This window comes from Medicago sativa, chromosome 2, assembly GCF_051527215.1.
Source record: "Medicago sativa cultivar Bolivia chromosome 2, Bolivia_mono, whole genome shotgun sequence".
NCBI classification, from domain to species: domain Eukaryota; kingdom Viridiplantae; phylum Streptophyta; class Magnoliopsida; order Fabales; family Fabaceae; genus Medicago; species Medicago sativa.
The window spans coordinates 75,284,324-75,311,422 of record NC_140750.1 but is presented as its reverse complement, the minus strand read 5'-3'; the positions used below and the strand labels follow the sequence as shown (position 1 = coordinate 75,311,422).

The following is a 27,099-nucleotide window of genomic DNA, read 5'->3' as shown; positions in this document are numbered from 1 at the left end:
TAACTTCCAATTTTAACAGTTTTTTTGAAATGAAAAGGCAGCAGTTTTTTTTTTAATCAAAGACAACAGTTATTTTTATTTTTTTTTATGAATCAAAGGGAGTACGTTGATAACCACTTCCAAAAATTCATCTCTTAACACAATTTTTTATTCAATTTTAACTTTTCATCAAACCACTAAAAAGATTCATGGCAATTTACTATCCCAAACTTGCGGGTGGTACAAGAAAGTGTACTAAATATTGTTTCTATCTTTTCCTTCCATTATCTACTCCAAAACAATTATCACATCAGTTCAAAATTATGTCGGTGAAATGGAAAGAGATTGCTTTAAGGGAAATCAAAACAATTGAAGAACAGCGATCAAAGTGAGTAGAAAGCATCATTGCAAACAAAGGTATATAAATTTATATCATAGATGAGATCATTATTTGATGAGATCATATATAAACCCAAATGATTGTTTTGATGTAGCCTATTTTACTTCCCATTTTACCGTAAACTTAAAATGCCATTGTTGCTAATTAATAAATCAAACCCACTTAGAATTGAGCAGTTTTATGCAGTTCCACAATTTTTCCCAAGTGAGACAAACAATTGAAAGGAGTATGAGAGAGGTTATAAGTTTTTACAGTTTGTTTGAATATTTTTTTTCTTCCATTAATTAAACTCAGCAGAATTTTGACTGTATGATCCATTCTTACTTTCAATGGATTTTAATTAACGTTTTCTTTCTATGTTGCCATACACTCTCATTTGGCGGATTGTACAATAACATCCAAAAGAAGCAATTCCTTAAGAACTAAGACTACCGTGGAGGGGACATATAGCAGAAGCGGCTTCATATCGATGTTGTATTTTATAGTTTTTTTTTTTCCTTATATGCATTTGAATTCCTTAGGAACGAATTATATTACCATCATGAATGTGGTTTTTTGGTTAATCCATCTAGGTGCAACAATTGGAGTATGTATCTGTAAGTTATGCTTTGATGAGTTCTTATGTTAATTTTATTTTTAATAATGACAGTGTTCTTTTTTATCCATGAGGGCTCTCAACCTCTTGCAAGAGTTGATTGATGGTCATGATATTCTTCCAAACATTTTGTGTTGTTTTAGAGTATGTTCTATATCCTGATTTTGTATCTTTGCATAAATATGTATGCGATTTGTACAAAAAATAGAGAACAATGAATGTCTATACTTTGGAGATAGAAGAAAAAAATCCATATCAAATTGGAAATGAAAAAAAATTATCAAAGAGAGAATATAATATTGGGAAGATTGTGGTATATACATGAATCAAAGTGAGAGTCAATTCAGGTACATATTTTACAAAAAAAAAAATATTTTCTTTATTAGTCCTTCATTTTCTTCATCAACATTTAATGGATTGGGGATGTTCAATATATGTTTGTCAGATGATATTTATATGAATTGTTGTCATTCTATTTGTATTATATTTTCCAAAGAAAAAATATTCTGAAAAAACAAAAGACGACGAAGATGGAAGAGAAGTTTCATATGCATGCCGCCACTGACGAATGTAATAAAGCATGTCACACTTGACACTCCGCCGCCGGGGTACCTTACACCTATGACGAGACTACGCTCTACACCATCAAAAGGAAAGCTGCAAACAACCTGGTGCATCCATCAGTAAGCCAACATGGAAATAGATTCCCTCCTTTTAATTTAATATATTTAAAATTTTCTTTCTTAATTTCCCTTTTCTTATTTTAGTATATATTTTTGCTATTTACTATGCTACTTTGTAGTTTAATATTGAATGGTTTGTTGTTACAAGTCTTGGGATGACCAAAGTTTAAGATAACAAGTGCATCAATTTTATTTTTTTTAAATTCGAAAAGGAAAAGGATGAAAACTTGATTTAGTGAGGAAAGAAAACAAAGGGGGTTCTCTACTACTCTATTTTTGCTGTGATTTACGAAAACTGTAATTTATTTTGTTACTACAATTATTTTAAAAAATTTCTCGTTGTTATTATTGTATTTTAATCTTTAACTTCTTTGTATTTCTATGTTCTAATTATATTTATTGTACGTGTTACAACTTTTTTTTTCTATTGGTATTAGTTCAATGTGAAAATGCGGTGGGGAGAGAGAGATAGAGGACACTCTCCAATGAGTGCCTAAACACATATCCTAACCGAAGTTCAACAAAATGATGGAAGAAGGGAAAAGTTGTGCTAATGGAAGGGGTAGGGTGGAAGAGGTTTGAATACTATTGTTAAACTCTACTCTAATTATGTTTGAATCACCACTTTTATTTTCCTCTTTCTTTTGTGGACGTTGAGAGTGTGGTGTCAATTGAGGTGGTGAACAAATCTTACACTTTGATGGTGAACTCTATATTTAACAATTTTGATTTATGTATTGAAGAATGCTAGGTTTCTTGAATCAAAGAGAGGAGTAGTAGTATAAGCAAGTTTGAAAAAGAAGGCACTAGATAGATCAAAGTACCAAGAGAAGGTGCAAACAATATGGAAACAAAGCCACGTAGTGGAATATTTCAAAAATTATGGTTACCATTTTTCTATGTTTAAGTCACTCGAGAAATTTGTGGTCTTCATGGTTTTTGTTTGGTATTGTTGTAGTCATCACTACATCCTTTTATTTTAACTTTCAATTTGTAAAAGCTATACTCTTTAAATTTTAACTTTCAATTTGCAAAAGCTATACTCTTTAAGAAAGTCTTTTCAAATATCATTCCTCTATCTTTATTAACTAAAAAGAATGTGTTGAAATAAAAGACATCTAAAAATTAAGTAAAAATATTCTATATATAAATAGTTGTTTTAATGTTATTTTCATCTATATATAAATTAGTTATGAACCCAAACAAAATATAAAGAATTGTAATATATTATTTTATTTGTAGGTTCTTGAAAAATACATAAATTACATGCAAACTTAAAACAAAACTAATATTTTCACAAAAAAAACATGGTCAAGTCTATACATACGTTAGCCCAATAGAAAAAGCGGACAGACGGGCACGAAAGTGCTCGTCTGGACGCCTGTTTTATTATATAACTTCATTTCTCTATTATCTTTGTCGATGTGGGACAACCATTCTCTTCACTCTCTCACACACAGAAGAAGATGAAGAAGTATGGAAGGAAGACGGATCAACGGTTCAATATGGAGCGGTTCACTTCCACTGATTTAACACCTTTACACACTTCCTCTCTCTTCGCTCTCTTGTTAAGATAAAAGTTTAATGGGTATTTATAGCTTCATTTTTATCATTTCAATCCAAAATTCCAAACTTTTTTTCCCCTTAATGTGAGGGAGTTACTAGAATAGTGAATCAAAGAGGTGTTAAGATGATTTATGGTACCCGTTCACACCAACTTTTGCTGACTCAGAATGCCACTTAACCAATCAATAGTGTCACCTCATGATATTAGTGATGTGGACGTCATTAACTTGGTTGAGGGACTAAATTTTTAGTGATTAGTAATTCGAGTGGCTGTTTGAAAAGATTATTAAATTCAGGGACCAAACTTCAAATGACCCCTATTTGCAGGGACTAAAGGTATAAATAAGTCAATTTTTTGTTAAGGAAAAAAGCATATATCATTTCATTAGATATCAATTCAATAATACATGGTGATACATCAATAAAAGTTTAAGGACTAGCTAAGAATGTGGCATCTCTAGCTAATGTATGAATAACCGCATTCGTTTGTCTCCGACTAAACTCGACATGAGAGTTACAACAACGTTTACATTCATCTAACTCAGTGTCAAATTCTCTGATGTTGTAATTACTATTGTTGAAGCAGTCTTTTGAAATACCATTAGAATTCTAGCTAATTTCTCTTTGGTTTTTGTCTCTAAAGGTTGTCCCTCTTCAACAAACCGTCCCAAGTTTTCTTCTATCTAGATTATATCTTCTATATTCTTGCTTAAAGGGGTGATTTTGTGTCAATTTTTTACCTGAAATCACGCCTCTTCGTCTTTCTCTCCTTTTATAAATCTAAATAAGTGATTTTCATAAAGATATATTTTTTTTATTATTTTGACTTTTGAATGTGAAACTGTGTTATTCGTCGTATCAATGATATATACGTCAACGTTGCATATTAGAGACATTTTATCAAATTATTTGAAGGTATTTAGCCATTGATTGCATGCTATTAACTCGAAAATGCTAACGAGCGACAAGACTTCACGATCACTTAATAAGTTTTAATAAAAATTTTGATCTTTTTATGAATTGAAATTGAAAATTAAATTATTTAACTTTTGTAAAGAAATTACAAAAATTTAGTAGATATTAACAATAACAAAATAAATTAACTTTTTTAAAGAAATAAAAAAAAAGGTAGATAGATTAACAATAGCAATTCATCTCAAACTAAGAAAAACTATACTATATTGTATGTAATATGTATATATAATATTACATATATACATATATACATACATGACAAAACAGTTCAATATGAACTACCTTTATTATTTTGTGGCGCGCAATTATAATATTATAATTATAGCTATCAAATACAGTATTTTCCTACACTTGAGGTTATATAAATATTTCTTTTAACTATATTTATATCGGTGTGGGACTTTTCAATTTCATTAGCCAAACAAATGAAAATGAAGAAGGAAGACTGATGGAGCGGTTAACTTCCATCCATTCAACAACTTTATCTCACGCGGAGTGTTACGCACTTTCTCTCCTTCAACCTAGCCTCCACGTGCAAAAATCGAGACTCCCAATTAAAATTGATCCATCAACCTTCACTTTAGGTTGGTTGGTTGGTCGGTGGGGAAGTAGGAGGAGGATTACTGATGCTGCTGATTTTGGAGATGTGTTGTGTTGCATGGAAACTTCTCCTTAGTTGAAGAGGAAAGATGCTCGTGCTTGGATTTATTGTCGCAGATATACTAGGTTTAATCTATTTTTTTGGTTTTTATTCGTATACCTTAGGATAACACATTTATATCATTTGCATCACACACAATATTGCAAAATTTAATGTAAGAGTAATTTAATTTGTTTGTTGTTAATTTGAAATAGCATTAATGTGCGTTGATGACTTTTCTTGTGGTATGATGAGCCCATTGTTAGGATAAAAAGTTTAATCAAGTGCTTATGTGATTGTTTTCCTAAGCTATCATGGAGAGTTTATGGATAAGCTCAAGATAGCTTATGTAAATGTCATAAGTTTCCATAAGCTCTCCCAAACAATTTCATGGATACTTATGCGGTAGTCAGTGGCGGTTTCACCGTCCGGTGACCCCTGCACACGCCTGGGCTCGGGTCCAAATTTTTTGTAATTTCTTATGTAAATTCCTCTGAATTTCTTACATAAATCCCTGTAAATTAGACAATTTCTTTAGATTTTTTTATTATTTGCTTGCAATTTCTTATGTAAATACTTATAAATGTGTTGCAATTTTTTTTTACCAGGCTTTGTAATAATCGTAACTCCGCCACTCACGGTAGTCAATAGGTATGGTCACAACTCACAAATACTACAATCACCAACTAATACTAGAACATGAACCGTTTTAATTTTGTTGTAATTATTACTTGTTGAAGGGCTGCAAGTTTCAAAGTGAGAATGAGTGCAAGTAATTTGGCAACAGATGAAGTGTGGAAGCAAATTGAAACTGGTATATGATTAATGGGTATTTACTATTTATAGCTTCATTTTTATTATTTCAATCCAAAATTCCAAACCTTTTTTTTTTTTTTTTTTGCTTTAATGTGAGGGAGCTAACTAGAATAGTGGATCAAAGAGGTGTTAAGAGGATTTCTGGTGACTGATAGAGATTTGGCAAGTGTACCAAAGTCTATCGAAGTAGTAAAAAGATCGAATCCACGAGGACTGTTGTTAATTTCTACTTAGCAATTTCGTAATTAAAAAGGATGTGTAAAATTTATATTGTTTGCCCTAGGCAGTTGAATTGGTATAGATAAACTGTTGAAACAATAAAAGCTTTGGTTATGGAAATTAAAGAGAAATATGGTCAAGACATTCGAATTCTCTAATGTTGCTCTACGGTAATTTGTACCCCCATTCCATCAATATTCATCTAATCTAACGACAAGTTAACAAAATAGTGTTGATCACTCTCGCGCATCAACACCCATTCCTAAGCTAGAATCGCCTACTCTATCCCGAGTCTACGTGGCAGCAATAACATTAGGAAGCAAATATGGAACGTTAACTTATGTGTCATAACCCTCAATTTCCCATCTCTGGGCTCCTAATGTTGAGTTAAACAGAGTTACTAGATCAAGATCAAAAGCCAGGGTTAGTGGTCATTCAAGTCCTAAGATCAATTCTTATTAATAATTGAAGTAGTTATGGTTAGTGGTCCTACAACAATTACTTTAGAAAGGCAATGAACACAAGTAAAACTGAATTATAACTAGACTTCCATTGAAATTCAAGAGAGACCTTTTGTCAAATACAAATTATATGTCCATAGAGCTACATTAGATTCATCTAAGTCTCAACCATAAGAAAACTAGCTACTCATTATTAAAGAGTTAAACAACATGAATAAAAGAAAATACAACAGATTGGTTAACCTCTTGAAGTCTTCTTTTATCATAGCAATCATCCTCTTCTCATCGTGTGGTTGCTGTAGCTAGCTCCTCAATTAATCTCCAGTTCCCAAGCTTCTGGTTTTGTTGCCAAAACCGTGACTTTGTTCCTCCAACAGTCTATATCTTTCTCTTCCTCGGCTTCTTTCTTTTATAACCTTTTGTTTTCCTCATTTGTCATTTGTTTATTCCCAAAGATTATTCCTTTCTCCTCAAGCCAGACTGTTTGGATCGCATAACTCCATCTCTTCCCATGCTTCTCAATTAAACAATTAATATGACAAGTCTTATAATAAACAATGTAGGAAGCATGCTATCATGTTGGAATATTTGCTTGTGGTTCATAATCAATTCACATGATTCCTTCCTTTCAATTTCGGTCACAGCATGGGTCATGGGTTGCACACAACATAAAAACAATAAAGAATTTGGCATAGCATGTTACTTGTCTTCTTTCTTTCTTTTCCCACGTGTAACTTCTCATGACCATTTGTTTTGCTACCCATGTTGGAATATGCTTCTTTACCACTTAGATGATGGCATGTGACTTATTATCATGAAACATTAAACAATTCTCTTTGTCTTGAATAATTGCTTCACACTCGGCACTTCAATTCTTTGTTTCACATACCAACAGAAATTAATTGCTCCTTTGACCATCAATATCACTTAAATCTAATGAAAGTCTACTATGTGACAAAATAACTTACAAACGATGATTTAATCAAAATGACTCTAAATTAAATACCAAACTAATACAAATACATCAAAAACTTAACTAAAAAGACTCTAAAAACAGTGTATGACGGACTGTCATCAGTGACCACAGTGGAGGTTTATCATTTAGGTTTCAATTTTGTACCACTCTTGCTTTGCATCTACCTTTGTTGGTTTTTTCGTTTGTTTGTTTAGTTCACTGTCTTCTTCATTCAACCAATTTTGAATTTATTTCAATTGAATAGTTTAAAGGTTTAATAGCAGTTTTCGCCCCCTAACTTTCACGAAGTTGCAATTTTGGCCCCCTAAGAAAAAAAACTGCAAAACCGCCTCCTAAGTTTTGCAACTGTAGCAGTTTTGGCCCCCCAAGGCAAAAAAAATAACATCTGGCACCTCACTTAGGGTGCCACGTCAGCGTAGACCGAGTCAAAATTGACCTTGGGGGGGCTAAAACTGCCACATGTGAAAAACTTAGGGGGAGGTTTTGTAGTTTTTTTTCTTAGGGGGCCAAAATCGCAACTTTAGAAAAGTTAGAAGGCTAAAACTGCTATTAAGCCTAGTTTAAAACTAGGTTAAAGATCATGTATATGATTTGTACTTGTACACGCATTTTTTGAAATACTTAAACTAAAAGTTGGCTAAAGGATATTAGGTATAACACTCATTTTAGTCCATGGATATGTAAGACTTTGTCACTTCTGTCCCTGGACATATCAAAATTACAAAAACATTCTCAAATATGTCTTTTGCTGGTAACTTTTATCGACCGAAGTGACTAGCGGAAGACACATTCGAAGACCAAACTAACTCTAATGAAAAACAAATTCAAATACCAAACCGATTAATGAAATACACATTTACGTACATTTTTGTAACTTTGATCAATTCAGGAATTATTGTGAGAATGCCTTAATGCATCATGTTTGTTGGAGAGTCAAACGTTAGCAAGGTAGTAGTTACGTTAGTGTCGTTTCCAGAGCTTTGAACTCTGGATGTCATTCTTAAAACTTCTTCGGTGTCTCTTAGCTCAACAACCGAACCATATTGTTCCTCTAAACTGAATTCGATTTCTGTTTCAGAAGTCGTGGTTGGTGGTGACTTAGATGAAGAAATAAACGTTGAGTCTCCGATCAGTGAACAGAAAATGGTTTCTATTACTTTATCTCCCAACTATTATTTCGTCTTCCTAATTAAAAGACAACATAGTCACTACTAGTATTTTGTTCAAGTAGAGTGTATTATTCTGAGATTTCAATATCTCGAAATATGCAGTAGCAAGAGTTGATCTTGAAGAGAAAATCCAGCTCTTGGTGCTCTCAATTAATTTCTCCTTGACTCATTGTATATTTGTGTTATCACCACTAACTATCCTGTTTATTCGCAAGAGAACCAACATTATCATGTAGTATTGTTGTTTGAATTATGTTTCACCAATGTGTAAGTGAATGTATCCCATAACTACATCAAGTGAATATAACGCCGAGTTTTCATTCCTTTCCTGTTGTGTCATCGTTTGTATATATCTATTGTTTCTGCACTTTTTTTTTTTTGACAAATTGTTGTACACTTATTTAATACGTTTACAAACAGGATACCCTAATTTCCATGCAAACTCGGCTATATATAGCAAACCCTAAACCGTGTAATTATTCTTTTTAGAGTTGTACGTGTAATTTAAAAATTCTATTAATTGAAGTGACTTTATTTTTCATGTTAGTAGAAATTTAAAACAAGTGCAACAATATAATATTGTATTCTTTTTATCTTTTTTCTTTATAATTTTAAAAAAATGAGAAGATAATGCCCCAATAATATATTGTGATAAAATAAAATAACCGCCTTTAATTGATTAGTTTTTCAAAACTAAAATGTAAAATTTGATAAGATTCAAGTGTCATTGAAGGACATAGTAAGACAAATTTGATTGTAATATTGTCTCTTTAATAATCTAATTTGTATTTATTGATCGACCCATGATCTTACGGGTTAAATGTTATTCATTGGTCTTTATTATAGTCGACGCGACTCGTGCGTTGCACGGATCAAAAGTCTAGTTAACAATAATAACAGGCTAATCTTATCTTACTTAATTAAAATGTTGTGCAGTCTGATGGGAAAAATCTAAACCCTAATCCCGCTTTCATGAACAATATATCAGATTGAATTATTGATACAACTTGCAAAAAAAAATATTCCAGCGCCACCCTATCACATGCATGTGAGGTGATAGACTTTTTGACCTTTGGGTAGAAAAGTGACAAATAAAACAGCTGATTGATACAACTTGAAAAAAAATTATATTCCAGCGCCACCTTATTAGGTGAGGTGATAGACTTTTTGACCTTTGGATAGAAAAGTGACAAAAAAAACAGCTGATACTTTACATATGCGACCATCTTTAGTAAATATTTTCTATTATTTAATTGTACAAGAAGCAGTATTTAAATCTTAGGCTGCCATCTCCATTCACTTGCCATTTTCATCCACGTGAACCTTCACTCCCTTATTCTTGATGTAGTTATGCATTTCTAATGTGTTTTATGCATTTTTCATGCTGATAAATTTGATCTTCATGTTGAAAATTATGTGTGCCTTAATTTACTCTTTGCTCTAAAATTGATGATGCAGGTGGTACTCCTTTTCAATACAAGGTATGTATGTTTTTCATATAATTCTCCATATGTGTGTTAAATAACCTTATCCGTGCAATTTCTTGATGTTGCAGGTGGTACTCCCTCCTCTTTCTATACAAGATATGTAAATATTCATGTTTGTTGAATAATTATCCATTTGTATGTTCAATAGCTTTATCAATGCTATCTTGCCTCTTCTTTGTCTTTGTTTGCCTTCATAGGTTTCCACAACCAAATCATGGGACTCTTGAAGCAATCACACGAGCAGAATGAATGCACACTGAAGGAATACAATAATTAGCATAATTCTCAAGTTTAATTTTTAAATTGAAAGTACAAATGATTAAGCTGTCAGTGTAAAATTGAATTTTTTAATTTTTATTCATTTTGTCTAGGGTGTACATATAATTTGAAAAAAGATTCTCAAGTTAGATTCAAGATGATGATTTAATTTCTAAGTAGTGCTTGAAGCAACCACATGATGAACAAGTTATATTCAAGTTTAAATATGTATTTCCTATTATAAAATGTAATCTATCCAAACACATTTAAAAGGAAATCTAACATTTTCCGAGCCATGCTTGCATTCCATTCAAGAATGATTGATGATTTACAATACAGAGTGCAAAAAAGGTTGATTGATGATTTACAATACACAGGAGTCCAAAAAGGAACATAAAATGTATGATTGATGATTTAAAATACAAAGTCCAGAAAGTTTAAAAATTAACATTTAAAGGTTATGATTTACAACAGAGTCCACAAAAGATGATTAATGATTTACAATACACAAGAGTCCATAAAAGCATGTAATATTGACAGAATTTTAGTTGCATTATCTCATGTTATATATATAACCAACAGAATCAATGGTTTAATCCTTACAATCAATTATGGTGGTGATAAAACTGATTGCGAAGGAACTATCAGAAAATTCTAAAATTAGACAAATCTTTCCCACACTTGAAACAGTTAATTGGAAGGATCACTGTCAATTGGTTTTTGTTTCTTTTTTAACTCTTTCAAATTTCAATTGGGTTTCTTATCTAAAACATTAATGATATTTGAATATGACCCGTCACTCTCATGTTGCCGTTACTGCTGAAATTTACAAGGATAAGCTATAAATTGTGATGAAAACATAACATATTTTGATGCATACCTTATAATCTGAGATAAAAAAATATTTGGTAGCCTCCTCCTTGCAGTCCAAAATCTTCATAAGAATGATATATAATATATCAACTGATTTAGAATTTGTAGGAACCTAAACTATGGAAATCCTCAATTGAACCCTCTTTTTGCAATTTCCTTTTGTATTGAATTCTATGTCCTTAATTTATCTATATTATAAAATACCGACAATACTATTTCATGATGCATTAACGGCTAATATAAATGACCAATGCTATATCAGACCCGTGCGATAGCACGGGGCAAAAAGTCTAGTTATTTATAGGTTTAGATACATTTTAGTTGTGCCACATGAGCGGGTTTGTCTCTCTCGGCTCTGCATTTCATTTGGCGCTCATACAACTTAGCAGAGTTAGTCATCGACATCATGTTACCCCTAACGTGATTGACATGTTTGCCCATGTCTATAACATTGACAAAATCATACATAAATGAACAATTATGCATCTCTGAACTCATTTTGAATTCTAAAATCTAAACAATATTATCTCCGTCCCATAATACTTGACACAGTTGACCTTATTACGTATGTCAATGCATAACTTTGAGCTTAAATATCTTAAATAATATATTAGAAAAAATTATGAAAATTTGATATTTTGAAAATACTCATCAAGGCGAATCTAACGACATCTTATATGATATTATTTATCTTTATATATTAGTAAAAAAACGGTTAAAGTAAATTAGATCAAAATTACATATTTTCAAATGGATCATCTATCATGGGATGGAGAAATTACCAATTTCAAAGGAAAAAATGCAATTCAAATGTCAAGAATTTGAGTGCTTGTGTAGTACTATTTGGTAGGGAAAAATAAATTTGATGTGAGAGAGGAAAAGACGTGAATTGAGCCTGGCATGGTGAAAATGAGAAAGTGAAAATGAGAAAATAAGTGAACTTTGGCATGAAGAGTGCAGCTTTTTGTTGACATTGATTGATGTAGCAGCAAATGACGTTAAAATATGACCTCATCAAATTTGGCACTTTCAAGTACTGCTGGATTTAATCCACACCACATGCAGCAACAACAAGCATATTTTAACATTAGTGGAATGAATCTCAGACCACAAATTTAAGAAAAAGAAACGTGCAGATAATAATGATGAATCCACTGTCACCATGACCAATTAATTCCTCCATCTATCTATAATTACATGGTAGTGTTAACTTATATCTTTAGGACATATATTAAGAAACCTAAAAGAAGAAATTTTCTCTAAAATTTTGTGCATTTAAATGATTAAAAAGTTAAATATTAAATGTAATGCACACATTTCAATAATTTTTTTCTATATTGTCTTGAGGACACAAGTTAACATTTCCCATAATTATAAAATCCAATTAGAAAACTTGTTTGTATATATTTATTTATTACTTTTTTTTTATATTCTTATTAATATGGACAGATTGGTTTATATTTTATAAATTTTAGATTTGTACGGGAAAAACAAATTATTAAAATTGGGTAATTTATGTATACAATCAAAGTCTATATTTGTATAGAGTGTTATCTCTAGTAATGTTTGAGGTGTGCCTAACCTTGACTAATATTCAGCGTCCAACTCGCCTAAATTTGTGTTCATAAAAAAAAATATAACAATTGATTGGGATTATATTATATAAGCGGTCAATTCTATGATGCATAAGTGAAACAAGTCTAGTATTACTAAATCTCACCATTAAATTAAAATGATATACGATATAACTTATTGATCAAATGATAAAAAGGACACTTATATATATATAATAAAAAGACCATTTTATTTGTACATCAGACAAAACCTATACAGGCACTAAATGGTTCCCTAAAAAAAGCACTTAAAGGTGTCTAAATAAAGGAATGACCTTAGTTCTGCATTTGCATATTAATATTATCAATTTATATTAAAATATGAAAATTTAACATTAATATGTTATCTTTGAATCATGACCGCAAAATGTGAACTTAACGTAGACTAAGATTGTTTGTAGTATATAATTTTGTAGAGATTGAAAAGTGCGATTTATTTTTATTGAGTCAAAATTTAGAAAATTTTTAGACATAAAACACATTTAACCCTATTTAAAATATATAAATCTTTACAGAATTATTTGAACTTTTTATTTTAGAGAAATGTTAACAAGTGCTCTTAAGATACTTGTTAAGAAATTTAAAATAAAAACTTTATCTTAAAAATTGTGCATTTAACACATTAAAACAATAAAAAGTAACTTCTTATACCTATATTTCATCAATCATTTTGAATCCTAAAGAAACTTGTTAACACGACTCTTTATTTTATTAGTCCTTGGCTCCTTGCCGAATTTATACAAACAGGCTCCATCACCATGCACATTTTGTGGTTAGGATTTACACCAGCATTTAGTAAGAGAATCGTAGTACACATCAAATATGACAAAATCTACAAAACTAGTGGGTCTATATATTATTGGTTGGCCTCTTTGTCTACAATTCAAGATTATTGGTTGGCCTCTTTGTCTGCAATTCAAGAAATAGTGGCAATGAATATTGAAAGAGTAATAGCATGTGTAAAAGGTTTGCTACGCAGGAGAGATGATGCCGTCGATCTGCATCCTTTTGGAGTAGGTATGAGAGCATCATATCTTCTACGTAGCAAAACTTGCATATGCAATATGAAACACTAGTATTGTTTTCCTTCAAATGGCTTGGAGAAGAAATATGAGTACAAAACGAAGGTAAATGCTCTAGAATGATGGTATTTTAAGTGTTTCATGGAATTGTATTTTGAATGATTAAGCTAATAACAAATTTCTGCAGTTTGTTTGGTGGTTGATACTAAACAAGATGATCTCTTAAGTTCAAGGGTTTTTTTTTGCAAAGATTCATAGCTCGTGAATCACTGAGTTTGCATCCTCCATCACTAATCCTCCAATTTGTTTGGAAATAGTAGGAAAGAGGGAACCTCAAAGTTGTACAAAAGAGAAAATTAGGTTTGAGAATCTCTATTTTTTTGGGTAATGAGTTTGAGAAAACGTTAAGTTAAACGCATTTCTACTTTTGTTCTAGATAATTGGTGCATTTTTTTGTGTAAGTTCCATAATATATAAACCAAAGACAATATCAAAATCTTGAAAATTCACTAAGGTAAGTGTCCTCTTGTCTCATATTGAACTTGTTCTTCTTGAATAATAGTTATGTACTATGCTTGGTATGCGTTATATTTTGAATCTACTTAAAAAATTATCGTATTATATTATTGTACGAAGCCTATAATTTTTCCTTTGTACAACTGGAATTTAGAGGGTGCCATTAAGATTTACTTGCGTTGGAAAATCAATGTGTCACCAATCACCATGTTGCGTATACTTGAGGGCAAGTGCATTTCATTGGCAGTATTAAAATTTAGGACAACTTTTTCAGATATTGTACTCAAATAATTAAACGTTTTTTTTGAAGGAACAAATAATTAAAAGTTGAAGTTAATAATTACGAAGTTACTCGAATCCCTGTGTTATTTAGACAATAAAAGTTTTTTTAAGAAGCTAAATTAGCCCAACTAAATTTGAAGAACCTTAGACAATACTTCATCCGGTCCTATTTACAAGAGAAAGTTGGCTTTTTAGATACATTGAATAATGTACGTATCTAGTCAAGAATCTAAACCAAATACATAAATTATTTAATGTATCTAAAAAGTAAAGTGTTTCTTGTAAATAGGACCGGAGGGAGTAGAAGTTATAATTGAGAATTTAGAGTCAAAATTGTTTACCAATATACTCCTATTTAAAAATGTCTTTGAAGATGTTTAGTCTATTATTTATAATTAATTAGCAATATCAAAATATTAGTTGCTCAATATTTGTTCATAAAAAAAAGTTGCTCAATCGATCATGTCCCTTAAAACAATTGCACAAACGTGTTCTTGTATAATGTCAAAGTTAATAGAACAAGTTCAGATGTTGGAATATGATACATCAAACATTAACCCTTTTTTCAATGTCATCAGACACATTGTAATCAATCATTTACGCGGTTGACATTGTTTTGGTTCAAAACTAACACCTAATATATGGTTGTAATCAATCCTTAACTTGATTGACATTAGTATATTATGATTCATGAATGACTTGTTGCTCATGTCATTGTATCCATTGACCCAATGCTTGAACAAGCATAGCTTGTTGCTGCAAGAGATTCGGGTGATGCGAGTGTAAGAAGTAAAAAGGTTGTTGGATACCCCAGGGTGCTAGTTACTTAGCTGAAGATAATGTTGGATATGACAATTCTTCAAGAATCAAACCTAAGATAAGTCATCATGCTATTTTCAGTAATGGATGTTTTTCAATAGACAACTGGTTCGGGACTAATAGGCTCCGAATCGCTTCTTGCTTATTCTATGAGTGGAGTTGGAACCCGAGGGAGTGCTTGAGTAGAAGGTGTTGATAGGTGTTATTTGGTTTATGGGTGGTTAGTTGGCAGCAGGAATTTTGGAGAGCTGTTTTTCTGTCCTGGTTGCTGTCAATCAGCTGCTGTTTGCATCGGTTAGCAGGCACAGCAGCCGCTGGGTTTTGAAACTTGGTTTAGCTGCCTTTGTCACCTGTATCATGGTGTATTGGCTGTTGTCTTTTGTTGGTTCAGCTGCTGTTGTTTCTTTTTGCCTTTGTCGCCTGCGTTTTGGTGTATTGGCTTCCTGTAATTTTCGTTCATGCCTTTGTCGCCTGTGTCTTGGTGTATTGGCTGGCTCCTTGTATTGTCTTGCCTTTTGTACTTCTTGTGCTGGGCTTTTTAATGATATATGCTGTTTCCAAAAAAAAAAAAAAACTGGTTCGGGACTTCACTCAATGATAGACCGTGATTTTTGACCTGTTAGCGAGCCAAAATTTCTTTAATCTTCTCAACAAGACCGTGATAATAAATTGTGTAGTTATTTGTTTCGTATGTTTAAAAATGCTCCAATGATGCTGGTTAACATTTTACTTTTTTTTATACATCTATATTTCAATCTTGTATCAAGAATTTTTTTTGTTGTTGATAATATTATATTATTGCTGTCTAATGTTCCTCCCTTGCGGTACAAAAAACCACATTATTGGATCAAGAGGAGATTAGACTCCTCAAGTTCAAATTCAAGTTTGGGGCTAGTGGATGATGTGTGTTGTTTGTGTGTCTAAACAAGAGTATTCTCAGATCATCCAGTTTGATATATGCAGGCATGGTGATTGATAATCCCAAAAAATGTAAATTGATTCTAACAGAGCAATAGTTCCATGTGGTAATTAAAATTGACCGATATATCGACTAGAGGGAGTATAATAACATTATTTTCGACTTGTGCAGTCAACATTTTGGAAGTCTAAAAAATGTTATTTTTAATATAATTGTTTTTTGTTTCTTTAACAAATGTCTTAAGACATTTGATACCTTAAGGAGAAACACATTACCAGATTTCAAGTCAATAATACCATTAGGTCAATCCAAGTGAGTTATCTTAAGACACTAGTTAATACTTCCTCTGGTCACAATTATAAGCAAATTTTGACTTTTTAGATTCATTTAATAAATGATGTATGTGGTCTATATTGTAGACCACATACATCATTTATTAAATGAATCTAAAAAGTAGATATTTGCTTATAATAGTGACCGGAGGGAGTATCACCTTAATTTAAAGTAAAAATATTTTCATAAAAAGACTTTGACGGTAATGAGGCACACACACGCGCGCCCACCGTGATTAATTTAACTTTTCCGAATGAAAAATAAAAAAGAAATAAAAACGGAAATCAGATGAGAAAAAGAAGAAATCAATGAATTGAAATTGATTTGGCGCAATGAGTGATGAGGAGCCAACCACTAATGATATGGTGGTTGGCCGATCTGAACAAGAACAACTACATGTGATGCATAACAAAAATTGACCACAAACACCAGAAACGATTCTTTAATGGTTGGGGGTTTGGCAACCGACCAATAACAATGGTGGCCTTGGTGGATGTGACAGTGTAGTTGAAAGAGGAGATCAAACGATACGAAGGCAGAATTAGTTTGGGAAGAGGAAATACTTGCATGTGATATAATAAAAATGACCTTTTAAATCTCAACCGTAATATTTAGATCCATTTTCACTTGATATGTCCCTTTTTTTTAGAGAACTTGATATGCCCCCTGTGTGTGTGTCGTGATTCACTATTCATGAAAATATTAATGTTGTTGTTTATGTTGATCTTATAGTCGGTGAGAAACATAACAAACATAAAACATTTAAAATCTAAAAGTAGATACAAATTATTACACATTTCTAAAAAAAAAAAATCTATAAACCACATTTGATGCAACAGTATCATCTTCACCATCTTCATTGGTTATCAATATCTTCAAACCTTTTTTTGAGGTTACTTTTGAAATTGCAACATATAACTGACCATATGAGAATATTGGTGTTGGAAGATATACTCTGACATGTTTAAGTGATCGTCCTTGACTTTTATTAATGTTCATTTCAACTTTGATTCCCATTGAAAACTCTTCTTGACATCTCAGTTCTGTCTCCCTCTCTTCCACATATCACTTTATCATGATTCAATTTTTCTCTCTGATTTATTTTTCTTTCCTTTATTTCCTCTTTCTCATCTTTCTTTCTCCATTCCATTTCTTGATCATTTGTTTTTCTCCCACTCTTCATCCATTATTTTCCATTTATACACATCTCCAAATATTTGTTCTTAGAGAGTTAGGATTTGAGGATAAATTTTTTTTATTTCATTGGTTTGTTTCTCATCCATCTTTCTTTTCAAATTAGAGGCACATTATGATCTATAAAATATTTTATTAGTGGGATAATTGGATATATGCATGAATGGGATAATTGATCTCATTGTGCGTTAATATCATATGCCCTTTGGTAAAATTAAGTCATTTTTGGTAGAAAAAAAATAATATCTATTAAAATTCTCGTGCATTAAAATTAGAAGACTAAATGAATTGAATGTTAAATCGATTGAAAGTGAAATAGATATTGAAAAGAAATAAATATCTGTCTGCATGAGTTTTGTAGAGTTTCGTATATAACTATGAAATTGACTATATTCTTACTTTTAAAGTTATATTCGCTATTATGTTATCATACTAAATCAAAAACAAAAGATGGATTGCAATAAAAAAGACAAATCAAAAGAACAAATATATACAAAAAGTTTGTACCAAAAAATTGATCCTAACCACAAAGGTTGTTAAATCTATAAAAATGAAAAGGAAAAGAAACTGCTATGTGGTAATCGAAATAAAAAAATAATTATGAAAAGGAACAATTATGTGGTAATCGAAAGAAAAAATAATACTAAAAAGGAACTGTTATGTGATAATTGAAAGAAAAAATAATAATGAAAAGGAACTGCTATAAAAAATAAAGGAATTGCAATGACGTTAGTGACTTTAAAAAAATGAACTTTTATGTGCTACTTGATTCAATTCCTTGCAGAACTTATTTTTCAAAAAATTAATTAGGCCCACCAAAAAGGGCGGGGTTATGGTTATTAGGTTCAATTGCATGATGATGAGAAATAATTTAGGGATTGTGAGATTTAAAGAAATAGGACCCAAGATTTGTGTTGAATGCATAACATTGAAGCAATAACATGTCATCAAAATCAATAGTGTGTTGATGGTAACATTTTTGAAAAGGAAGCATGAGGTACCTGTTGGAACAAAATGTGTTTAACAATGAACCTTAAAGAGTTTTGATGATAACAAGGTATTAAAAATTGTAAATTGGACTAGCTAATATTTGTTCAAGTGTACAGGACTATAATTAAAAAGTTACATCATCATTGGTTCTGAATGAGCAAATAAAGAGCAAAGGAAACAACAAAAATTTGAAGCTTGGACGCTCCTGAAGGCAACATGCTACTGAAGAGAAAAAGCGCTCCTGAAGTAAAGCCGCTTCTGAAGTAAGAATAGTGCTCCTGAAGACAAGAGGTCCAGAAGTCATATCATCAGAAGCTGTATCATCAGAAGCTGCATCATCAGAAGCTGCATCATCAGAAGTTGCAGAAGCTGCCTCATCAGAAGCTATTTCACCAGAAGCTGAATATCAACTGGATTTGCAAAGATTCAAGAATTGAAGAATTATCACTGCAAAAGCTGTCTATTGGATTCGAAAACGCAACAAAGGATTAGTGGAATTTTGCAACGGTCATTTCAAAGGTGTTTGAAGGCATGTGCTTGCAATTTGGACGAAAGCGTTGACATTTGTACGAATTGTTCAACCACGTTCTCCACTACTTTGTTTTGTGTCCACGCTACAAGACAAGAAAACAGCTCCAGAATACGGCTTCGCCTGCATAGATGTTCCTTTGGATAAGGAATGGATTTCAAATTAGTTCTTCATAGGACAACAACCAAATCAGGCAAAAGATCAAAGGTGAAAGATCAAGCTTCAACAACGACTCTTTGGTGTGCTGGCAATTTCACAACGTCTCTTTCACACCTCTATATAAAGGAGTGAAGACTTAGAGATTTGGTAATGCAAGAACGCTAATGCTGAACGAAAGACTCACAACATTTTTACAAGTGCCAAATCTCTGCTGAAATTGTTCTGGATGCACTTAGAATTTCTGTGTCTCAGAGTCATATCTTAGAAATTCTTAAGTCCATTGAGTCTGTATCTGATTTGTATTGTGAGCACCTCTGATTGTATATCAAGTGTTCAACCTTAAACAATTTTCTGTGTAATTTTGTTTAGTTAGGAAGTCTCTTGCAGTTGTGCTTGAGCAGGAAGTCTCTTGATTGTGTTCTTGGGCAAAGGAAGTCTCTAGCTTGTGTGCTTGAGCAAAGGAAGTCTCTTGCTTGTGTGCTTGAGCAATTGTAATCAGATATTACTCTTAGTGAAATCTCCTTGGAAGTGCAAGGGGGACTGAACTACTTCCGGTTTGTGGAAGGAACCAGTATAATTGCTTTGTGTCGTTCTTCTTCTCTCTCTCTGTTTTATTCCGCTGCATTTAGATTCTGATTATCACTTCAGAAGCTGTCTCACTTAGCTTCTGATCAGTGTGTTCAGTTTTTAGGAAAAACGAAGAATTTTTCAAAACACAATTCAACCCCCCTTCTTGTGTTTTTCTCACCTTCAATTGGTATCTAGAGCCTTGGTCTGTTGTGTAACACTTAACCGTGCAACAGTCAAAGATCTGAGAAAAACATGTCTACTCCTCCTCCTACTGGTTCTGGTGATACTAGCTATAAAAATGTCTCACATGATTATAGTGATAGTAAGAAATCCAGTGTTTGGAAGATTCCAAAATTCAATGGAGATGCTGAAGAATTCTCTTGGTGGAAGACCAACTTTTACAGTTACATCATGAGCCTAGATGAAGAATTATGGGATATTCTGGAAGATGGTGTTGGTGATTTAGTCCTTGATGAAGAAGGAGCTGCTGTGGATAGAAAGAAACATACTCCAGAACTGAGGAAACTCTACAAGAAGCATCATATTATCAGAGGAGCTCTTGTCACTGCCATACCCAAAGCAAAATACATGAAGATGAGTGACAAGTCCACTGCCAAAGCTATGTTTGCTTCTCTCTGTTCAAACTACGAAGGGAGCAAAAAGGTCAAAGAAGCAAAGGCTCTCCTGCTTGTACATCAGTATGAGTTATTCAAGATGAAGGATGATGAAACTATTGAGGAGATGTACTCAAGGTTTCAAACCTTAGTCTCTGGGCTACAGATTCTGAAGAAGAGCTATGTTGCTTCTGATCATGTAAGCAAGATACTCAGAAGCTTACCTGCCAGATGGAGACCAAAGGTGACTGCCATTGAGGAAGCTAAAGATTTAAACACTTTAAGTGTCGAAGATCTTGTTAGTTCTCTCAAAGTTCATGAGTTAAGTCTTAATGAACACGAGTCTACTAAGAAGAGTAAATCAATAACTCTTCCATCCAAAGGCAAGTCATCAAAAGCTCTCAAAGTGGTTGAATCTGAAGAGGAAGAACAGTCAAGTTCAGATTCTAAACCAGATGCTGCTGAAATGGCCATGCTCTCAAACAGACTTCAGTATCTGGCCAAGAAGAACAGAAAGTTTCTTGCCAGAAGGGGTAACTCCAGAAGCTCAAGGAAAGAAGATCAGAAGGGATGCTTCAACTGTAAGAAGCCTGGACACTTCATTGCTGAATGCCCTGATCTTCAAAGAGAAAAGTCAAAGGACAAGTCAAAGAGGTCTACATTCAAACCAAGCAAATTCAAGAAGCAGATTAAGCAGAGTTTAATGGCAACCTGGGATGATTTGGGAAGTGAATCTGGATCTGATAAAGAGGAAGCTGATGAAGATGCAAAGGTAGCTGTTGGGTTGGTAGCAACAGCAACTTCTGAAGCTGGATCAGATTCAAACTCAGAAGATGAAAACGAGGTATATTCCAAAATTCCCAGAGATGAACTTGTTGAGTCACTTAAAGAACTCCTTACACATTTTGAAGTAAGAACCAATGAGTTGAAGGATTTAAAAGAAAAATATGCTGATTTGGTAAAACAGCAAAAATCAACTCTATTGGATCTGAAAGCTTCTGAACAAGGACTTAGGGGCTTTGACTTCATGTGTAAAACGTATGAAGATCAGCTCAGGTTCTTATGTCAGAAGCTACAAGAAAAGTGTAATGAAAAATCTTTAAGTAACCATGAAATTGCTCTTGAAGATTTTATTATATCTGGCATTGACAGAAGCAGAGTAGCTTCTATGATTTATAGCATTTACAAGAACAATGGCAGAGGAATTGGTTTTCCAGAAGTGAAACTTGAGAAAACCAATCTAAAATCTTGTTGTGAATGCATCAAGGAAGGTCTGAAAACCTTCTTTGTACCAGAAGGGGCTGAGTTGGAAACTATTGTTCAATCAGAACCTGAAGCTTCTAGTTCTAAGGCTAAGATTACTTCAAAGCCAAAGAACTCTAAGTCAAAGGCTATGATCAAATCTGATTCCAAGACTTCAAAGGTTAGGATCCTGAAAAGATCAGAACCTATTCCTCAGAGTCTGGTGAAACCAAAATCTGAGGCTCTGAAATCTAAGTTTCAGAAGAAGACAGTTACTGCTTCTGAAGTACCAAAACCTAAGGTGATGGTTAATCAGAAGCAACCCAACTCACAGCACAAGGTACAAGAAGTGAATAGTAAAGCCTCAAGTACTAACCTTCCAGGACCCATAGGACAATGGGTACCTAAATCTAAAAATGTCAATAATGCAGGTATGTCTAAGAGCAGTGCCAAAGCAAAGATCATGGTTCCTAGACAGCGGTTGCTCAAGACACATGACAGGAGACAAGTCCATGTTCCTCAGCCTAACAATGAAAGAGGGAGGAAATGTGAAATTTGGAGGCAACCAGTCAGGCAAGATCATAGGTACAGGAACTATTGGTAATTCCTGTACCTCAATTAATAATGTATGGTTGGTAGATGGTCTTGAACATAACCTTTTGAGCATTAGTCAATTTTGTGATAATGGTTATGATGTGCTTTTTGAAAAACCCAACTGTACAGTAATCAACAAGGAAGACAAATCCATTGTGTTCAAAGGAAAGAGAGTTGACAATGTCTATAAAATCAATTTTTCTGAACTGGCTGATCAGAAGGTAATTTGCCTACTATCAGTGAATGATAAGAAATGGATGTGGCACAGAAGGTTGGGACATGCTAACTGGAGGTTAATCTCTAAGCTTAGTAAGTTACAACTTGTGAAAGGGCTACCAGACATTGACTATCATTCAGATGCACTCTGTGGTGCATGCCAGAGAGAGAAAATAGTGAAATCATCTTTTAAAACCAAAGACATTGTTTCAACCTCAAGACCTTTAGAATTACTCCATATTGATTTATTTGGACCAGTGAGTACTGCATCCTTATATGGAAGTAAATATGGATTAGTCATTGTTGATGATTACAGCAGATGGACTTGGGTGAAATTCCTGAAAAGTAAGGATCATGCATATGAGGTATTCAGTAACTTCTGCACATAAATTCAAACTGAAAAGGAGTCAAAAATTTTGAAAATCAGAAGTGATCATGGTGGAGAATTTGAAAATGAGCCATTTGAAGCTTTTTGTGAAAAACATGGAATTATCCATGAATTCTCTTCTCCTAGAACTCCACAACAAAATGGGGTTGTAGAGAGAAAGAATAGAACTTTACAAGAAATGGCCAGAACCATGATCCATGAAAACAATTTGGCTAAACATTTTTGGGCAGAAGCAGTGAATACAACATGTTATGTTCAAAACAGGATCTATATTAGACCTATTTTGGAGAAAACTGCATATGAACTCTTTAAAGGAAGAAAACCCAATATCTCTTACTTTCATCAATTTGGATGTACATGTTACATTCTGAACAACAAGCTCTACCTAAAGAAATTTGATGCCAAGGCCCAAAGAGGAATCTTTTTAGGTTACTCTGAAAGGTCAAAGGCATACAGAGTGTATAATTCAGAAACACTCTGTGTTGAAGAATCTATGCACGTTAAATTTGATGACAAGGAGCTTGAAGATAAAACTTCAAAGCAAGATGAAAGTTTTGCAGAGATACAGGTTCCTGAAGTTACTCCAGAACCTGATCAGATAGTTGAATCTGAAGATAGTCCAGAAGCTGAACCCACATCAGAAGCGCAAGATGAAGCTGCTTCTGATGAAGCACAAGATGGCTCACATCAAGCAGATCCTCCCAGAAACACATTCAAACACAAGTCTTCACATCATGAGGAGCTAATCATTGGAAACAAAGATAGTCCAAGAAGAACAAGATCACATTTCAGACAAGTAGAGTCAATGATTGGACTAATCTCAATGATTGAACCTACAACAGTTGATGAAGCACTTTCAGATGATGGATGGATCCTAGCTATGCAAGAAGAGTTGAATCAATTTCAAAGAAATGATGTGTGGGATCTGGTACCCAAACCTCAGCACAAGAACATTATTGGAACAAAATGGGTATTCAGAAACAAGCTGAATGAGCAAGGTGAAGTAACAAGAAACAAAGCCAGACTTGTTGCACAAGGGTATAGTCAACAAGAAGGCATTGATTACACTGAAACGTTTGCTCCAGTTGCAAGATTGGAAGCAATCAGGTTACTTCTTTCCTATGCAGTTAATCATGGCTTAATATTATATCAAATGGATGTCAAGAGTGCATTTCTAAATGGCGTCATAGAAGAAGAAGTGTATGTCAAGCAACCTCCTGGATTTGAGGATATTAAATATCCTGACCATGTTTTTAAACTGAAGAAATCACTATATGGCTTGAAACAAGCTCCCAGAGCTTGGTATGATAGACTAAGTAATTTCTTAATCAAGAATGATTTTAAAAGAGGACAGGTTGATACAACACTCTTCAGAAGGACCCTTGGGAAAGATATTCTTGTTGTGCAAATATATGTTGATGATATAATATTTGGTTCTACTAATGCATCTCTTTGCAAGGAATTTTCTGAGTTAATGCAGGATGAATTTGAAATGAGCATGATGGGAGAGCTGAAGTTCTTCCTGGGCATTCAAATTAATCAATGCAAAGATGGAGTCTATGTTCATCAATCTAAGTATACAAAGGAGCTTCTGAAGAAGTTCAAGCTTGAAGATTGTAAAGTGATGAACACTCCAATGCACCCTACGTGCACCTTAAGCAAAGAAGTTGAAGGAGCTAAAGTTGACCAGAAGCTGTATAGAGGTATGATTGGTTCTTTGTTATACCTCACTGCATCTAGGCCAGATATTTTATTCAGTGTATGCTTGTGTGCAAGATTCCAATCAGATCCTAGAGAATCTCATATGACTGCTGTCAAGAGAATCTTCAGGTATTTGAAAGGAACAACTAATCTTGGACTCCTTTATAAGAAATCCTTAGATTATAAGCTAATTGGATTCTGTGATGCTGATTATGCTGGTGATAGGATTGAAAGAAAGTCAACCAGTGGCAATTGTCAATTTCTGGGTGATAATTTTATATCCTGGGCTAGCAAAAGACAAACAACTATTGCTATGTCTACAGCAGAAGCAGAATACATTTCAGCTGCAAATTGTTGTACACAACTACTTTGGATGAAACATCAGTTGGAAGATTATCAGATAATTGCTAACAGTATTCCCATTTATTGTGATAATACTGCTGCTATTTGTTTGTCTAAAAATCCAATTTTGCATTCAAGAGCTAAGCACATTGAAATCAAACACCATTTTATCAGAGATTATGTTCAAAAAGGAATTTTAGATATACAATTCATTGATACTGAAAATCAATGGGCTGACATATTTACTAAGCCTTTAACTGTTGAAAGATTTGATTTTATAAAGAAAAATTTGAACATGCACTTTGTATCTGATTAAATGCTTGCTTGCTCCTGAATAGGATTTTAGGTTCTGAAGTTAGTTCAGAAGCAGTAGTCCATCAGAAGCTCTTTATTGAGGTTCTGAGGAAAACTCGCTTCTGATAATAATGACGTCAGCATCTGAAGTCCAGAAGGTGGATTTGTTGCTTCTGAATAGTTGAATTAGTGGAAACGTTGGGAGTTACTTTTTAAAAGTAACTTCTGGCCCACTAACTTGGTAGTTACTCTGTGAACTTCTGACGTGGCCTGTATGTGTTGGTGTATAACTAAAAGGGCAATGATGATTTAATAGCTTTGAAAGTACTTTTCACGCGCCCCCAATTTTGTCATTAATGTTATGTTTGTTTGTCTCTTTTGAATTGCAATCGTTTTACTTTTAACACTTTGTCAATTCACACACTACTCACTCACAACAAACATATTTGCTTTCAAACCTCTTGCGAAGTAAGCGCATTCTCTCAACCCTAGAACCCTAAAATCTTCATCTTCTTCAAATCTTCGTCAATCATCAAATGGCATCATCAAGTTCGCAACGAGAAGGTTCAGAATCTACCTCAAACATGCATAGCGTACCAGAATCTGGGTCCGTCTACAAAGAGAAGACTATGGATATTCCATGGAAATCCTTATTAGTTCAAGTAGAGTCACCGGTGGATTTTGCTTCACTTAAGAAGTACAAAGTGAACATGGAAGGATTGATAGAAACTCAAAAGCTGTCTGAGTATTTCAAGATGCTAAATGGGCCAACATATGTGAACTTGGTCAAGGACTTTTGGTTAAAAGCTGAAGTGTACAATGAAAAGCCTGCAAAAGCCGTAAGCAAACAAGCTGGGTCAAAGAAAGGAAAAATGACCATGGATATGAATCCTACATCATTTGATAGCTTAGAAATAAGGTCTGAAGTGATGGGCATTCCTATAACCATCACTGAGGATGTTATAGCTAAAGCTTGTAGAATGAATGCAGAAGGAAGGTTTCAAGAAATAGTCAAGAAGGAAGATGTCCTGCTGCAAAGCTACTACAACACTCTTCTGGGTGGAAACAAAGATGCTAAGCCTTCTGAATTGGAGATTCACAACAGAATGTTGGTGAAATTCAGTAACGATTGTTTCTTTCAAAGAGCAGGAGGGTCTGATCAACCCAACAACCAACAGAAGCTAGCAATTTACTTCATGACCAATCTGGAAAAGATAAACTTCCCAAGATATGTAATGGATCATCTCTGCTGGGCTATAAATGAAGGCACTATTAAAGGAAGAAAACAAGTACCTTATGGAAGATTATTGTCTGAGATCTTTCATCAAGGAAGAGTGCTGGACTTCTTGAGAAATACAAGGAGTGCTTCGGATAAATGTTTTGAAGTGTCTACTGCTGAAAGGACTATCAGTAGCAGGAGCTTATTCTCTATGAAGTTTATCAAGAAAGCTCCTGAAAATGAAAAGTGGTTGGAGATGACTACAGAAGAAACTAAGATTATCAGGAACTTTCCTTCAATCTTTGAGGAAAGTAATCCTAAAATCTTGGCTAAATCAGTAGCTGAGTATGTCTTGGAAGAAGATGCAAGCACTCAGGAGGAAGCTGTTCCTGCTAAAGTAAAGAAGGTTAAGAGTGCTACTGCATCAGAAGCTGCTACTGATAAGG

The 27,099-nt window shown here is 33.4% G+C and overlaps 3 long non-coding RNA genes across 3 annotated transcripts; all 3 read left to right on the top strand.

Moving 5' to 3' along the window:
* The first annotated feature begins 4,571 nt into the window (after positions 1–4,571).
* On the top strand, positions 4,572–6,705 carry LOC146950742 (uncharacterized). The gene is made up of 2 exons (XR_015027684.1): positions 4,572–4,924; positions 5,447–6,705. It is a non-coding gene; the product is annotated as an uncharacterized LOC146950742 (long non-coding RNA).
* A 3,004-nt stretch (positions 6,706–9,709) lies between these two features.
* Positions 9,710–10,416, top strand: LOC146950741 (uncharacterized). The gene is made up of 2 exons (XR_015025488.1): positions 9,710–9,960; positions 10,035–10,416. It is a non-coding gene; the product is annotated as an uncharacterized LOC146950741 (long non-coding RNA).
* Positions 10,417–13,566: 3,150 nt separating this feature from the next.
* Positions 13,567–14,245, top strand: LOC146950740 (uncharacterized). Its single transcript, XR_015025487.1, has 2 exons — positions 13,567–13,837; positions 13,920–14,245. It is a non-coding gene; the product is annotated as an uncharacterized LOC146950740 (long non-coding RNA).
* The last annotated feature ends 12,854 nt before the right edge of the window (positions 14,246–27,099 follow it).